This window comes from Argentina silus (genome assembly GCF_951799395.1).
Source record: "Argentina silus genome assembly, chromosome: 6".
NCBI lineage: Eukaryota > Metazoa > Chordata > Actinopteri > Argentiniformes > Argentinidae > Argentina > Argentina silus.
Genome location: NC_139660.1, coordinates 9,732,999 through 9,748,915, shown reverse-complemented (window position 1 = coordinate 9,748,915; position 15,917 = coordinate 9,732,999). Strand labels below are relative to the sequence as shown.

At 41.7% G+C, this 15,917-nt stretch overlaps 1 protein-coding gene and 1 pseudogene across 3 annotated transcripts in view; both read right to left on the bottom strand.

The window, feature by feature from the left end:
* Positions 1 to 11,800, bottom strand: part of gng12b (guanine nucleotide binding protein (G protein), gamma 12b) — a 27,181-nt gene extending 15,381 nt beyond the window's left edge. Inside the window, exons 1-2 of one of the 2 annotated variants that reach the window (XM_083671985.1) lie at positions 11,765 to 11,800; positions 3,626 to 3,685 (exon numbers count right to left, since the gene is read on the bottom strand). The gene's annotated coding sequence lies outside the window, so the exon portion shown is untranslated. Of the gene's footprint in view, positions 1 to 3,625; positions 3,689 to 11,764 lie in introns of those variants that run through there. The other variant, XM_083671984.1, reaches the window with a different exon arrangement.
* LOC310805785 (protein wntless homolog) overlaps positions 1 to 15,917 on the bottom strand; it is a 20,963-nt pseudogene extending 5,046 nt beyond the window's left edge. Inside the window, exons 1-9 of the transcript in view lie at positions 15,858 to 15,917; positions 15,618 to 15,684; positions 14,925 to 15,199; positions 14,518 to 14,662; positions 13,771 to 13,870; positions 13,581 to 13,643; positions 13,368 to 13,489; positions 12,866 to 12,981; positions 3,626 to 3,685 (exon numbers count right to left, since the gene is read on the bottom strand). The product of the transcript in view is annotated as a protein wntless homolog (transcript). The remainder of the gene's footprint in view (positions 1 to 3,625; positions 3,686 to 12,865; positions 12,982 to 13,367; positions 13,490 to 13,580; positions 13,644 to 13,770; positions 13,871 to 14,517; positions 14,663 to 14,924; positions 15,200 to 15,617; positions 15,685 to 15,857) is intronic.

Sequence of the window (15,917 nt, the reverse complement as noted above, 5' to 3'; positions counted from 1 at the left end):
ATGTGAGTGGAGGCTGCAGCAGTTTGTTTGGAGTACAGTATACCTCCAACAGAACACATCTGCAATGCTGAGCACCACCCTGCCCCCCCCCCCCCCAATGAACATCAATCAAAAGCACATTTTTATAGTTCTGCAGACCACCAACTGCACTGGGCGATGCAATTAAACTAACTTATTTCTGGACTGGCAAATATTTATTTTTCCCCTGTCTGGAGGAGAAAACCGATTGAGACTGACTTGAAAAAAAAAATCAAAAGGCAACCGGAAAAAGCAGCTCGGCAAAGGAATTCCAGGCATGCAATGGCTGTGCTGATTTTTCCGGGCAGAGCCACATCAAGATCCCATGCTGCCTAGTGACGCCCGGCATTCCCCGGATGGCTCCTAAGCCAGAGATGACTCTGAAAGGCGGGCTGGAATACATCACGGGACAGCATTTCAGAGTGGAAACCGTGGCATGTGCCAGATAGACCCCACAGAGAAGGCGGTGTATGATTGTCAGACCAGGCAGCACACCAACAAATGCCCCTCTCAAAAAGATAACATTCAGTCTAGCAATACTTGTTTTCTCAGAACTTTCTAAACAGGGCCTTTTTGATTGGCTTCGGCATTGGGGATTGGAAAATGGAAAGGCATTGTAAAGCACATTTCAAACATGCATTTTATTCGCTGCACAGACAGACAGACCCAGTCAGTCACAAGCCTGGCCCAAAATGATTGTGAGAAACTCTGAGTTGTGGAAACGTGATCTGCTGTGACTCAGTTGTGCTGGGGGTGATAGTGATATAGGGCATGGAGGGAACAACAGGTTAATAATGCAGGTCTGCATGTCAACAATGACAATCCTTCCCACACTGGCATCGTACAGCCCAGACAATCACATAGTCCATTCTTCAGTTTATTCCCACAATATACAGAACTGGTGCTTAGGCTAAGCAAGTAAATACGTTATTTTATTGTGTGTTTTTAATCTAATTGTATAAACCAAAGCATACAAAAACATTAATCACCAACATAAAACAAAACTATTCACTGCAAAGTGAAGGGGCAGAAACCAAAACTACCCCCTTCACACAGTAGCCCTGAAACTTAGGTAAGTCTATACATTGAATCGGGAAGTACCAAGTGATCACTGTGATCATCTGTGCTTACACCTGTGGTGTCCTACTTTAACAAAGCCAATAGTGGTCTACATTAGAGTTATGCAAACGGGATATGTGATCTCAGACAGGGCATGTTGCACAAGTCAAGGTTAATGAGAGGGCACCCATTGAGGTAACAGTACAGCACAGCCATTTGACATTAGAATTCATGATCTAAATCTCCAGAGCTTAGTGGTGCCGGTTAAGGTTATTAAGCAAGAAAACTCAAGCACATAAAAAGCCGGCTCCATTTTTTACAAGCCACGTGTAGAAAACCATCATTTCATCAGAAACTTCCTGTGAAAGTTCTGCAGGAACAGATAACTGTTTCAACAGAGACTATTGGCCTTGTATCTCAGTCAGCCACCTGGCAGTGAGAGCCTCCCATTGCCTCACAGCAGAGAGGAACAAAGGGCAGCAGTGCCTGAGGGGTTGCAGGGTAGAGTGCCTTGAACTCTACTCTGTCTATCTATCTGCTGGAGATCAAAACAGGTTCTCCCTCCTTTTCCAAGAAAAGGGAAGCTGCAGAAATGTGCTCCTGGTTCTAAGAAAGCACATATCCTTATCATTTTCTCACAAAGAGGAAATACTCTTCCTTGAACACGCATTTACAGGAACGTTTGCAACTGAGTGCCACCTAGGAGTGCTGAGAAAGTAAACAAGGTAAACAAAACAACAAGAAACAGTATAAGCAGCTTTGTCTCGTGGCCTTTATTATGACAGACAAACTGTTGATTAAAAGGAGTGTCAACCACATCACTTCCTGCAGAACGCCAATCCTGTCTGCATCCTTGGCTAACAGGCGTGTGGGAGCAGGAAATGGACCAAGCGGAACCCAGCCAACTCAGGAGGAGGATGCCATGCCCATATATGAGCAGAGGCTTATAAAACAGGATGGAAGACATGCCTGGGGAGGGCTGGGTCTAGAGTGGGCCAACAATGCAGTAATGTATACACCACATCCTACAGATATATCTATCATTACACATGCATGTACTGTACACACTCGAACAGCTCAGTTCTAATGGCCTCACAGAAACTAACCCTAACCATTCATCTTGACATCAAAGGCTACCCCCTAAGCATCTTTATAGTGAAACTGTTGCATTATGCAACAATGACATGAGGTTCTATAAGAGGAAAGAGAGGATCTCACATTGCAAACAATCATATCAAGGTTTTGTCACAATAAAGGTGATTTCTTGTAGTAGCTCCAAAGGAAAAGGATTAATGCCAAGCTCCCAACTTCATTGTTAAAATCAGAAGGCTATGAGAGAGTCATCTTCAGTGTGTGCAGAAGAGAGGCCCCACCTGCGTCACACCTGTCGACTGGGAGAAAGAGCCATTGTTGAACACCTGTGTAATCAGCCTGGCTCTCTCTCTCCTACTCTCACTCCTCCACTGCAATTACAAGAGATACAGTAGACATACATACTCCCCTGAGGGAACCAGTTGGACACCTGTACTGTACATGGGTATACACATGAGGTGTTTTCCTGAACCTTGTGAGAATACCCTGAATACATGGCTGAGAGTCTATCACACAGTAGGCTATATATGTATTCTCCAATTATCCAAGACATTGTTGTGCCCTCAAACAGTCTCACAGTGGCCTGATTACTCAGTCAAAGAATATGGTTGACTTTTAGGATGAGCTTGTATATAATTATAACCTCAGATGCAGTCTGTTATACACAGTGGTGTGCATTTCAATATGACAATGACCTAGATTTGTGGATAACATTTACATATTCCATAAATCAAATGATAAGATCCAAATAGACAAAGAAGTGACTGTTGTAGCATGGAATACAAAATGCTGCCCAACAGTGCCATCGTGTGGCTAATCGGTTGCATAAACAGATCATCGGTCTACAACATTACCTCAAACAAAGAACACCACAAATATTAAGCATACTTTACACACCTCTGAATTTGCTATATGTACATTGTATGCATCTAATTGTAAGAACTAGCTAGGTTTGTCGGTTACATTACTGGAATGTAAATCTCAAGAGAAAAATAGCCCACTGAAGACATTGATTTAACATCAGCTCTAGTATTATCTCAAATAACTTGACATTATTGATACTGGATCAGAAGTACACTATGAGGTGTACAAGGTGTACATAAAATACAATTCCACACTGTATCACATTCAAACAGAGATTTACTCCTCTGATTAAGTAAATAATAGAAAATTAAAGATGAGGCACAAGTGTGATGCATTTTTTTTGTATTGTTTTGTGTTACTTTTCTATAACCGGACGGCAGTGTCATCTCACAGGTGTTGCAAGACTTTTACTTTAAAAAAAATAATAATTTTAGGGAAGGAATCCTGGAAAGGCGTGAATAATGTATCTAGTTTCACAAAAATCATGTTTGTAACCTGATGCATTCTAACAAAGCCCGCAATTACAACATGGGGTCACCAGGTCCACCTGGTAGGCTAGAGAGAAAGATGTGCCATGTAGAGCGAAACTGACCTTTCTGTGTGGGGATGGGAACGTGCTCTTTATCCTCTGGTCCTGCACAGATGAGGAAACCTGAGGGGAAGCATAATAACGGAAATGTAGTTAACGGTAGGAAATGTCATTGCTTGCTCATTACACTCATACATTTATATGAAAAAAGCAAATTTATTAGTATAGCTTTGGATACAATATGAGCCTTCGCTGTTTGCAATGATTCTTCCTCCCAGGAGAGGGCAATCAACAGCCAGCCTGCCTACTCTCATGAAGCCAGTCAAACACTAACGTTGTTGAGACCAGGCTAGTTCCTCGTTCGGAAAGCCTGGGGAAATCCATTGCAGAAAGTAACTACAAAAGAGTGGAACCCTAACCTTAAATAAGTGATGCCTCCCGACACGCCAAACCAATCAAATACTTTGCTTGGGCAGAGCTCCAAATAAACGGAATTCAGTTTTTCCTTCAGGTTTTTTTTCCATTTTCTTCAATGTTGGAAGCTAGCGGAGGCAACAACTCTCTGCGAAATAGTCCTAAAAGTCAAAAAGAAGACAACGCACATAACAACAAGCAACCATACTACGGGCATGTGGGGGAGGGTTATTGGAATGTAACATCCAATAAAATTGTGACCACATTCTCCCATCTCTCTGTACAGTTCAATCCAAGCCAGATCAGCTAATCTAAAAGTCTCCAGACCTACAAAGGAGGTGTGAGAACAATGTGATTTGGAGGTATGGCTACGCGAGACGAGCCAAACACCAGAGATGAGTGATGAACTGAGCTGAGAGAACAACACATATTCTCCAACCCTGGCACAGACAGTCTCACCCTGTATTCAGCATTATAGGTACAGAAGACATTAGTATTACTTACCAAAAACCTATGGGCGCTACCCATGCTAGGTAGACATTGACTGATGATGACAGTCATTATGGGTGGAGTCTTCCTCTGCTCACCATCATTGCCAGTCAGTCAATTTAGCATTATTCAGCACATTCCAGTGAAACCAGTCAGACGTCTGGTTCACAGATCTCAGAGCTCTCGGCAAAGCCATACTCTCTTTAAACCAACACAAAGCAGGAAAACCTATGTTCTACAGCAGGGCGACCATCTTGTTCCTGGAGAATAGATTTTTCACTACTGTACATAAGCAAATTAGATCTTTGGACTGTGAGTGGACAAAAAGGGGAGTTCGACAGTCTGACCCAATATGAGGCCCAACATGATTCAACCTGCATGGCCATCTCTGATCTATAGACTTTAACCAACACAGTGGTTTTCCACAGGACTTGAGCAGCCAAACACAAGTCCAAAATATGTTTTCTCCTTTATCTGTGCTGTTCAGGTTCAGGTTCAGATTCAGATTAAACACTGAGCAAAATGGAGTGGCCTTTTTTCAATGTTATCCGGTGCATAAGAACATTTGATTTCCCATAGGTTTAGACTGGCTGCAGCTAGCCTCGGGAAGTTCAGCGTGTTTAGCACTTTGAGTCCATCAGAGTTGAATTGGCTAAAATGATCAGGCCTTAATGGGCATTAAGTAGGACAGTTTGTGCAAATACTGTACGTATGTGCCCTACCTTTTCCATAGCAGAAACATCGAAGAGTGATCCAGATAGCTCAGTTGCATCAGCAACAGCACATATATGGTCACTGTGAATTGTAATTTGGATTGGATAGAAATGACTACTACTTAGTGACCACATTATTATATTACGCCTGTGAGATCACAAGTGCATAACAAATGCCTAATGCAACAGTAGACCTCCAACTGCAGGTTTCAGAAAACAGCATAAAATTATAATTCAGTCAAGGTTTTTCTGAGAAGGGCGAAGGCCTAAGTCTGGGTGTATTGCTAGGCAACAGGTTGGCAATTAGCCTAAATAGAGACTTATGTAAGATTGACAGTATGATTGACAGTATGGCAAAAGATTTCATCTTTATCGAAAATGAGACATGATAATTTGATTAAGGACTGTTTCACAACACAGATAATTTGTAGTCAGCACACTAATGGATGGAAATAGCAAGTTGAAACCCTACTTGTCAACGTCATTCATGTCATTGAAAATGTATCTGCAAACCGAGGAATGACGCTAAACAACATGAAAGTCCAGGACAGAACAGGCCTGCAGCAGCACAGGGAAGTAATGCTTTGTTTTATGGGTCACACCCTATACACAAGAAGGACAGGAGTTGTCCCAATGAGTTTTGTTTTGAATTACAGTCATTAAACTTGGTGAGTGTGTAAAAGAAGCAATGGCAATGCCAAGCTACTTTAGTAAAGAACTGGAGCCATATGGAGCTTATTCTGACATTGCTAGGCAACAGGCAGGAAACTTGTCATCGAGAGCAGAGAGTGCACTCCAGAAGAAACAATCTTCAAAATACCATGTCATAAAGTGAGGGACAGGCAGAGTCCAAATGCTACACTACACTCATTGATTTTAATCTTCTGATAATAGGGTTGTTTTTTGTTCCTCTTAATAACTTTTAAAATATGAAACTAAAAGGAGACTTAAGAATATGCTCTTTGAGAAAGACTGTTGTTTACATTTCCATTCATCAATGCATCAAACTTGAGGGGAAACAAAGTTTTAACTTTGGGGTGTATTTTATATCTATTTGTGATCTTGCAATAAGATCTTGCAGATTTTCCCATATAAACCCCAACACGTAAGATAAGGGATTGTATTGGGCAAGGGGACAGAAAGGTGCTCTGTGGGTCACATTTACTAAAAACAGGATCAGATTGTGCGTGTGTAATTAGAGGGAAACTATGGCATGTCAGCACTATTTAAAAGTTCCAACAAGGCAGAGCCACAAAAGACTGTTCATAGAATGGGGATAAAGGAAATATGGAATTTTCTATCTTTTAATGTCCCCGTAGGATGGTCACACAGAAATATCTGCTAGACTACCCTAAATCTGACATAGTAACCATAATAACCTAGAATAAACTGCAGATTTCATAGATTAAAGCAGTGAAGGGTCTGTTATTGTACGATGCTGAAACAAAAGATGTTTTATTACCCACTGTGTCTTGCAGTTGCTAAGCAACCCCTTACTTCCCTAGCCAGCTTGCTTTTGCTATAGCTCCAGGCCAGCCATCAGCTTTAACTGGTGGAGTGTCTGTCAGCTCTCAACCACCTCCGCTCTAAACCACATCTCCGTCCAATTGGCCACTGAATTCTTCTTTAGCATACAATAATCATCCGAGCAACAATGGTATGTCGCTTCAGCCGGACTACTCTAATAGTTAGTAGCATGTAGCCAAGACTCCTGTTAAGAGTGGCTTGCATAACACTGTTTATCCAAAGCCTCATCTCTCCAGCTCCAATGTCACCATGGCCAAAGTCCCTCTCTGAGATCTCAGGTGACAGAGGGTGTGGCCTCACCATGACCAGCTTGCCTAAAAGTACAGTATCTAGAAATCACATTGATGATATGGCATCAATCAGTCTGGATATGCTCAATTTGCCACTCTTGTGCCATCCATGCTTCACCACCGACAGAGAACCTGATCAGAGACTTCACTCAGCTTTGCTTCCCAGCTTTGATCAGTTCCATTAACCCAACAGTTAAGCGGAACTGTGCTTGGGCTCGGGGTAACCTCTCCAGTCAATTACACATCGTCTAAGTCCCACAGGCAAACACCAGTGACTCACAGGACAAAGGGAATATGGAGAGGACGAGGTAATTACTGAAGTCATTTAATTGTGGCATGCTTAATTGGGAAGTGCAGTCCCAGAGCACCTAGCAGAAGCACCTAGGAGACATGCAGCAGATTGAGTGTACAGTATGCAACTGTGCCCAATGGCCGAGCCTGGAAACTGGAGGCAGTCAGAGCATACTTTAGGTGGGCCAGTCGATGATAGGATAATTATAGACTCTATAGACTCTTGCCTATCACAGTAGAATCACAGGTTCTCACTGTCGTTCATGAAGACTTCATACTGGAGGTGACCTCGCCAGTGTTAAGCATCAGCCACAACCATTAGCTGTATTCTTAACACAACCATAGTCCTCTAGAGGCAGGATTAACCTGGGCTCAGCAGGATGTCTGCCTCTGATGGGAATGACACTGGGAAACAAGGGCATCCTGTCAGAGGGACAGGGGTGGAAGTGCTGCGGCAGCATACAGTAACAGGACCATTCTGCTCTGCCACTGCAGATCACAGGATGGACGCAGATGGCACACACACACACACACACACACACACACACACATTACACTACTCTCATTAGCTCTCAGAGATTAACAATAACATCGGATCATGTGCCAATTTAAGGGGGACGCTGTGAACAGAACCCCTACATCAAAAATAGCCTAGTTAAGCAACACAGATCCTTTTTATTCAGCACAGGATGAAAATAGCAAGACAAGACACTTAGAAGGGAGATGCTGTGGACAGAATATCTCTGTCTGTAAACATAATGCACTCTGACCTAAAACCACTGGGCTGTGTTGGGCAGTTATGGTGGCATGGCTTGGAATTGTGATAAAGCTCACTGGCAGGGACTCAACAGTAACAGACTCTGAATGGTTTCCACAAACGCAAACAGGGCTAACGTCACTGATGCCTGCTTCCAAAAATAACTTCCTCCCATCACCCCCTCCTCTTCCTCTACCCCACTCATGCACCACTCTCAATGGAATAGCCCCTTTAAATGGCATTCACAGGAACCAAAATCAATTTTCAGCTGGCTTTCTCTAGGGTGCCCAAACCGTATGGCAAACTGGCTGAGGTCTCAAAGAGGTCCCAGAGGCTTATACGACAATGTTTCACAGTAAAATCTCTCTGTAGCATTTGAAAATATCTCCCATAGCTTTATCCACCTTTGCCACCAAATTCATAACAAGAAGGCTGGTGTCCGTCTTAGCCTAATTGATGTGCTGTTTCATCCATTGTTATCCACACTAATCTCTGTGGTATAATTTTCAGTGTGACGAAATTCTCCTCCTTACATCCCATCCCTTGGTTAGCCTGGTTTGTTTAACACACAGACATAGAGGGACCAACACAGAAGCCACTGCTGCTAACTACTGGGTGCCGGTGTGCATGGGAGACGCCCTGCTAACCCAATGACACAGATGAGGAGAGACATGGAGGCTTAATTCCATCTATGCTGCTCAGTTGTCCAGGCAACACTCTCTGACGTCATTATTCCATCCCTGCCTAACGGACCTTTGCTTCCGGAGCCTGCTGGGGAAAAGGTGAAATTGTCCCTTCTGACCTGCTCATGGTGATCCCTGCCATGACAGGCAATAATTCTTCCATGAACATTCCTTGAACATTGAATTAGGACATTAACTTTTTTATCACATCAAAGCCCCTGTAACGTTCAAGGAAGGTTGGATGACAATGTTATTATGATGTTATAAGAGAACGTTTCTGGAGCACGACTAGATTTTTCTGTTTATCATTTTGTAAAATAAATGTTTTGACATGGTCAAAGGAAACTGGTCTCCTCATCTCCTCATGAACCGAATTGAAAGGTACTTCAAACAAGCATAACACTATTTGCAAAATTCATTGCATACACAGTTTGTGCATTTCATAATGAGTATGAAATTAGGTTCATTATGCGGTGTTTAGCAATACATACTACCAAAAAGAAATCTAGCATTCTGCCATCCCAATAAAGTTCTGGCTTACTGAGTAGGCTGGAGCACTAGTTGACAGAGCCAATGACTATAACATAAGTTCATCACTTTGATCTGCTCTAATGAGGAGTGACTGGCCTGAGCCAAAAAATGTGGACCTATTCCCCCATATCAAGCAAGAGCTGGGCTTGCAGTTGATGATGGCAATTGAGATGCATAGACCAGAAGCATTCTCTGAGGGGCTTTGTGACAAGGGTAGTGACGCAAAGACAAGCTCCCCAGAGGCATAGCTTGGAATTTGAGTGGAAAAGTGGGAGGAGGAGGGGGTGGTGGGGGATGGGGAGGTGGGCCACCCTCTCACGAGATTAACCCACTCTAGGGTCCAAACACTGTAACTATGCAACATGTACCAGCCCACGTCATCACCAAATCCCCTCTCAGGTGGTACGAGACTGAGATGCCGAAAGCACAAAAGAAAGAAACAGTTACCCTAATCATCCCTAATCACACCCTTATCCATGTGTTGATAAATCTTTATCAATGCCAGACCTTGTTAACTGGTTCATCAAATGAGATCAAGGGGACATAGAATCTGTCACAATCATTCATAACTTAATTACTTCCCTTTGTTAAATTGTGATCTCTACATAACAATTTAATGTAATTTCTCAATTCAAAATCTGTCCTGCACAGATCTTTACAAATGTACAGAAATGTGTGTGGTAGAACACTGTGACCCTATTCTTCATTGCATAGGCCAATCAGACAGTACCCTACAATTCATAGGGTAGTCATATCAAAAAGAAAACATTTCAAGAGGATTCATTTGTAGATCTAGCAGTACGTCTTGGACATAACACTGCATGAGTCAGACCTGACTACAAATGACTAACTAGGCTGGTAGTACAACTTTAATTTGATAACTTCTTCAGCAGAAAAAGCTCATAGAACTCATGTGGTGTGAAAAATCCAACATTTAATGGGACATTTAAAAATAACACCTTAATTGACCAAATGAGGGCCAGGAAAGATCATGCAATTTATGTGGTTCAACAGAAGACATATCTGGACAACAGGCAAGTACACTGGATTGAAGGTTCTGCAAAAGTTCTATAATCTTCCTGGAAAACAGTAAAAAAAAAACATTTCAGCCTACATGTTCATCAGCATGGCGCAGCATGCCATCTACAAATCTACCCTTCCTTTACATTAAAGAATTTGAAACTGTGAAGAAAAACTCCATGCAACAGTGCTTAACAGCATAAGTCACCGCGTTTAGGGTGGAAGAGATCTGCAGGCGTAAATTCATTGACATGAATGCAAGATTTACGCAAATGTAGGGAGTTGGGCACAGATCTCGAGGATTTCATCCTGCATGATCACTGATGTTTCAGTCAAGAGACCTTCATCAGAGTGTAAAAACACTCTTGAGTGTGCCGAGAGCACATGCAGTGACAATATCAGATGTGCAGATAATTTCATTATTTAAATTAATCATGTTAATCTTGTGTGATGTGTTTAGCAGGGCAAGACCTCAACACATTATTCCTCATACTATGTCAACAGCACATCATCAAGGGTCACAAGTTCCAAAGACTCATCACACTTCATCCAGAATCATGCATCACGTGAGGTTTACAGACTTTTGGCAATTTCATTGAGGGACAGCTTTTTAATTGTCAACAAGCTACAATAGTCTCACATGATCCATCCTTTTTTATTGAGTATGCCACAGATTCAAATTAATGCACTGGTATCACAGATAAGTTCCCATCATGTAACAAACGTGTTTTTGGAGTATATCATCAGACACCATTCTACTGTTTGAAATGTTGGTTATTTCATTTAAGTGGGGAGATGCTGGATTTAACCAATTTCTAAACAGGACAAATTACTGTCGGGTCGCTATTCTGTAAATATGTGGGATCATTCAAGTAAGTTTACAAGTTTGCGATGGCATGGTAACACTTTACAATGTAATTGCATTGAAAAGGATTTGAGCAATTTTTTAAGTAGAATCTTTAGATCTGCCTAAAAGAATCTAACCCCTTTGTTTCATCGACTTCAGATGCTCAAGGTGTGCCAATAGGGTAGGTTTTCAATACCTTCTTTACTGCTTTACTTTATCTTCAGCATCATATCATGACAATAGCATTTGAAAGGCAACTAAATATGTTAATTTGACATGATATTTAGGCCTATTACTCATTCATGTTATTAACGGAGAGCTAACTATACATTTGAGTCAGTAACAACAACTGGATAGCAACATCTTATGCGCCTCACACATCACTCCATGTGTTTCAAAAACATAATTGTAGGCTATGATTACAGGTTGTTTGTTCACGCCCATACATACATGCGATACTATGGCACAATTGGTATTATGTTTACTAAAGTCAGGGAAACATGGACAAGTGTTGCACAAGATACATAGAGCAATGAATAGGTCCAACGTGCGCTCTGGAAGCTATTACTACATATTTGTATAGAATTATAGACTGTATGACCACATATATTTCGAGTTACCTTGACAGCTGTACACTCACCTGGCCTCGGTTCGAGCGCAGCGCAACGATGAGGAGAGGAGGGCTACAATCTTCGAAAAAGCTGTTTTCATTGGCCTCTTTATATCGATACAGTTCGTAAGTTCTCGGAAATTGCGCTGTGTTTCTTATTATTGTTTTTACACAAATTAATGGTAGCCTAATTAAAGATTTTTAAACCTTCGGCAACGACCAATTCAATAAGCTTGGCCCCTTTGCGAATCCGCTCGGCTGCTAGGGTGACAGGAGAAACGACCTTTTCACTCCACTCTGTCTAAGTACATGGAATGGTGGAAAGGCTGGAGGACTTGAATTGTGCAATTTCTCTTTCATCTCCCATTCTCAATACAGGGCGCCCTCTGCCTGTGAGTCTGACTCTTAACTGAATCTGCGTGCTGCAAAAAACATGCAATACAATTACCCAACATTTCTACAATGGTTTATTTGTTGAGGCTTTTCCACAGTGTTTCATGTAATTTTGAAAAATAACATGATTTAATTTTTCGTTTTTATGTGTCCCATATCATAGATTTTCATATGTAATACAATCATGCAGTGTGTCCCTTATACACTGTGAAGTAAGATTATAGGTAATACAGGTAACAATTTCAGTTTGCAACATACAGAAGACCTATGTGTCCTAGGTAATCATCATCATAGGTTATTAGGTAGTACATTATAGGTCGTATAGGTTATTACAAGGATTTGTCCTTTATTGTAACCCTGTAACAGATACATTGCATGCAGAATGCACCTTGCCAGGGATATGGCTTGCTGCTCAGGGTGAATGATGTACTACTTGGATGTTAGGAATGAGAGCATCAGCCAAACATGTTACATGGAAGATAACCTCTCATGCCAGGACAGAGGATGTTGAAAGCTCTGGTGGGGTAGAGCTGCTCAGTTGCTTATCCTTACCGCTTGGTGTCCCCAAAATAACTACATCAGGAAAGAGGACAATACTCTGTGGTGTGGAGCAAATATTGACAGAGTCAATATTTATATTATTTGTTGTATTAACATTTTCAACAATAAATCTAATTCACTGGAGCCTGAGAAAACTAGTCTTGCATGCCAGACTATGGAAAGAGATTAAAGAAAAACCTGTTGGTCCTCTGTCCTCTGGCTTGTCTCGATAATGCTTGTGGGAGGGCGCATAGAGGAACAAGATGGTGTAGACGTACAGGTTCCACATGCCATAAATCCCAGTGAGAAAGGCACTGTTGACCAGTAGTCACCTCAGTGCCAGCGTACACTAACCTAATAGAACAGGAACACTTACTTTTACTCAACCACACATACACACACACACACACACACACACACACACACACACACACACACACACACACACACACACACACACACACACACACACACAAACACACACACACACACACACACACACACACACACACACTCACACACACACACACACACACACACACACACACACACACACACACACACACACACTCACCACTGTATTAAGAACCTGTCAACCATATGCCATTGTCTTGCAACTATGGAATTAAGATGACTATTAAAATAGTAAGTAACCAAAGGAACAGATAAATAGAACAAGTGTATTCCATATCCCTCATACTTTCTCTGGTCATTCAAGAGTGAGTTAGTTGCTTTTACCTGACTGATAATAAACAATGTGACAGTCAAGGCTGTACTCACCAGAGTCACCAGCATCAAGAACTTGAACCCGAATATAATACCCTGTCAAAACCAAGACAGGCATGTCAGTATTGAAAAGAACAGCAGGGTATGGGGAGGTACTGTGCCCAACAAGGTCACCCTGGTCTCCCACCTTATAGTGTAGTCTTCTGGCCTCTGTCATTGCCGGCAATTGACCTATTTTCCTACTGATGTTCTGGAATACATGGTGTACCATGACACAGAGGAAAAAGAAGTACCTGCATACAAAAGTTCCAGCCACATAATGAAGGCCATCTGTGATTGCTGTTAAGGACAATCCCAATCATCATACCGTGCCGAACATCCTCAAACACCAGCATCCAGGTCCACTCAAAGACCATAGAGAACCAATCCACTGGCACATTTATGAAGGTCAAGGAGACACCCTGGGCAAATATCATCCTGAATAAGACAAAACACTTATGAACAGACAGTGGAACAAGGCTTTGTGCCTGCACTCCAAATGTTACATCTGCATTCTATGTTGTAAGGTTACCTGTTTTCCATGAAGGCAACCAAAATGTGTTGATCCAGTGCCTATAAGTAGGCTATATCAGACCAAAGCACTCAAGTTCTAAGATGATTGTCCTTTTCCATCAGTCAAACATATTACAACGTTCCTCCTATTCTCCTCAATCTGAAGCATTTTAAAGCCCTTACAGCATGACAAAGGATTTCACCTCCAGGCTTAGAGCTCTCATCCAGAGTACATTACAGTAATCTCAGAGGATACAGAGAGTGCTTGAGCTGGGGAGCACAGGTTTTACATTAACTTTTAAGACAACTGGCTCCACACCTCCACCTATACCTTTTAAACAGCAGTATAGAGGGACCAAATAATACTCATGGAGCTAGTAAACAGTGGTAAGGCACACAGAGAGAGAGAAGATAATCTTCATGCTGAACCACACCTTGGTGAAGCCCCCATTCTGGTGAATACCCTTGGATGGAAAAATCAAAAGGTGATCTTGTTGACAGAATCTCAGGTGTACTGTACTCATACTAGGTCTGTATTTTCTGAGAGATATGAAAAACTCGCCACCAGTCAAATATCCTTTATTCCTCCAATCCCAACATTGACTGTATCATTAACTGGAAGGCACACGTTAATTAGGTAATACTTGTGGGCCACAATTCCAAGCCCCATAAATGAAGGGGGTCACATTCATAGAAGCATCTTTCATGTTCAAAAGTCTGCAAGGATCATGCAATGTTACATGGTCAGCAATGACAAAATGGATGAGTTTACATCCATGCATACTCTCACATACAGTAGAAGGAGATTTACCTTGGAAATAAACATCTGAGTGGCTGTTGGAGTCTACAGAGAGACCACGTCGTTCTTGAACGCCAGACCAACATCATTGCACCCTGCTCTGAACAGATACATGCAAATACATTGGTTTAGGCAGTGTTGACAATGACATTTAGACAATTGCTGACTGAAATAAGTTACAAGAGCCTTACCAATCTGGTTGATTGCTCTGAAAGTAATGTCAAAGTGCAGGATCATAAGCATGAACTGGAACCAGGTGCTCATCTGCTTGTTGGGAGTGGGGGTGTGAAGAGCAAAGGCTATGTTGTTGGCATCAAGAGTCTTTGCGAGAGCCTCATCAAAGGTTTCGATCTTCTGACACTGGTTTGGCCCCCAAGGCATGAACCATTTGGGGGCCCTGTGGTGATCCACATATTTGGTAGCCAGATAGTGGATGGCTGTGGTGGGATTAGGAGCTACAGGGATCATCAAATGCATATTAAGATTATATAAATGTGCTTCTTTAATCTATACAACCATAGATATATAGATTTGTTTGCCATATCAAAGATTGCTCTTACAAAACAGGAGGCTAATCTTTACAATACTGTAGTTCAAGTGAATCTATTTCGATCATTGAACTCAGAACAATAGTAGACGAGAGGTAGAGAACACCAGAACACCCCCAGCTGCTTCGTGCGTAAAAGCACAGTGGATAAATCGCGAGCATAGATCGCAGGATGGATGAATAGAAGACGATCATCAGAGCAAATATGCGCATCCATTTCCAAACATCACAAAATAATGGGGAAAATTATCAATGAACGTATGATACATGTAGTTATTCATACTTGCATCGAATTGACGGAGAATGAACACTGACATTTTGCTTACCAATCAATCCTCCGACCAAAATTGACAGAACTTGAAAAATAAACAAAATGAATCCAATAACTACAAACTTATTTGAGCTCGTGTTTTCGATTATTCACAGTTGAATTAGTCAGTTGAATAATGTGTTTCGCACATTATTTTACGGCATTAGATTATGGCATTAGATTGTTTCCCCATACAGGTTATACATCATTAAAACCTACAACAGTCAATTAATGTAATTCATTCAGTTGTCACTACAGCCTTTGCTGTATTTCTCAGGTGGACAATCAACTCGAAAGATGTGTCGATTTTTCCCAT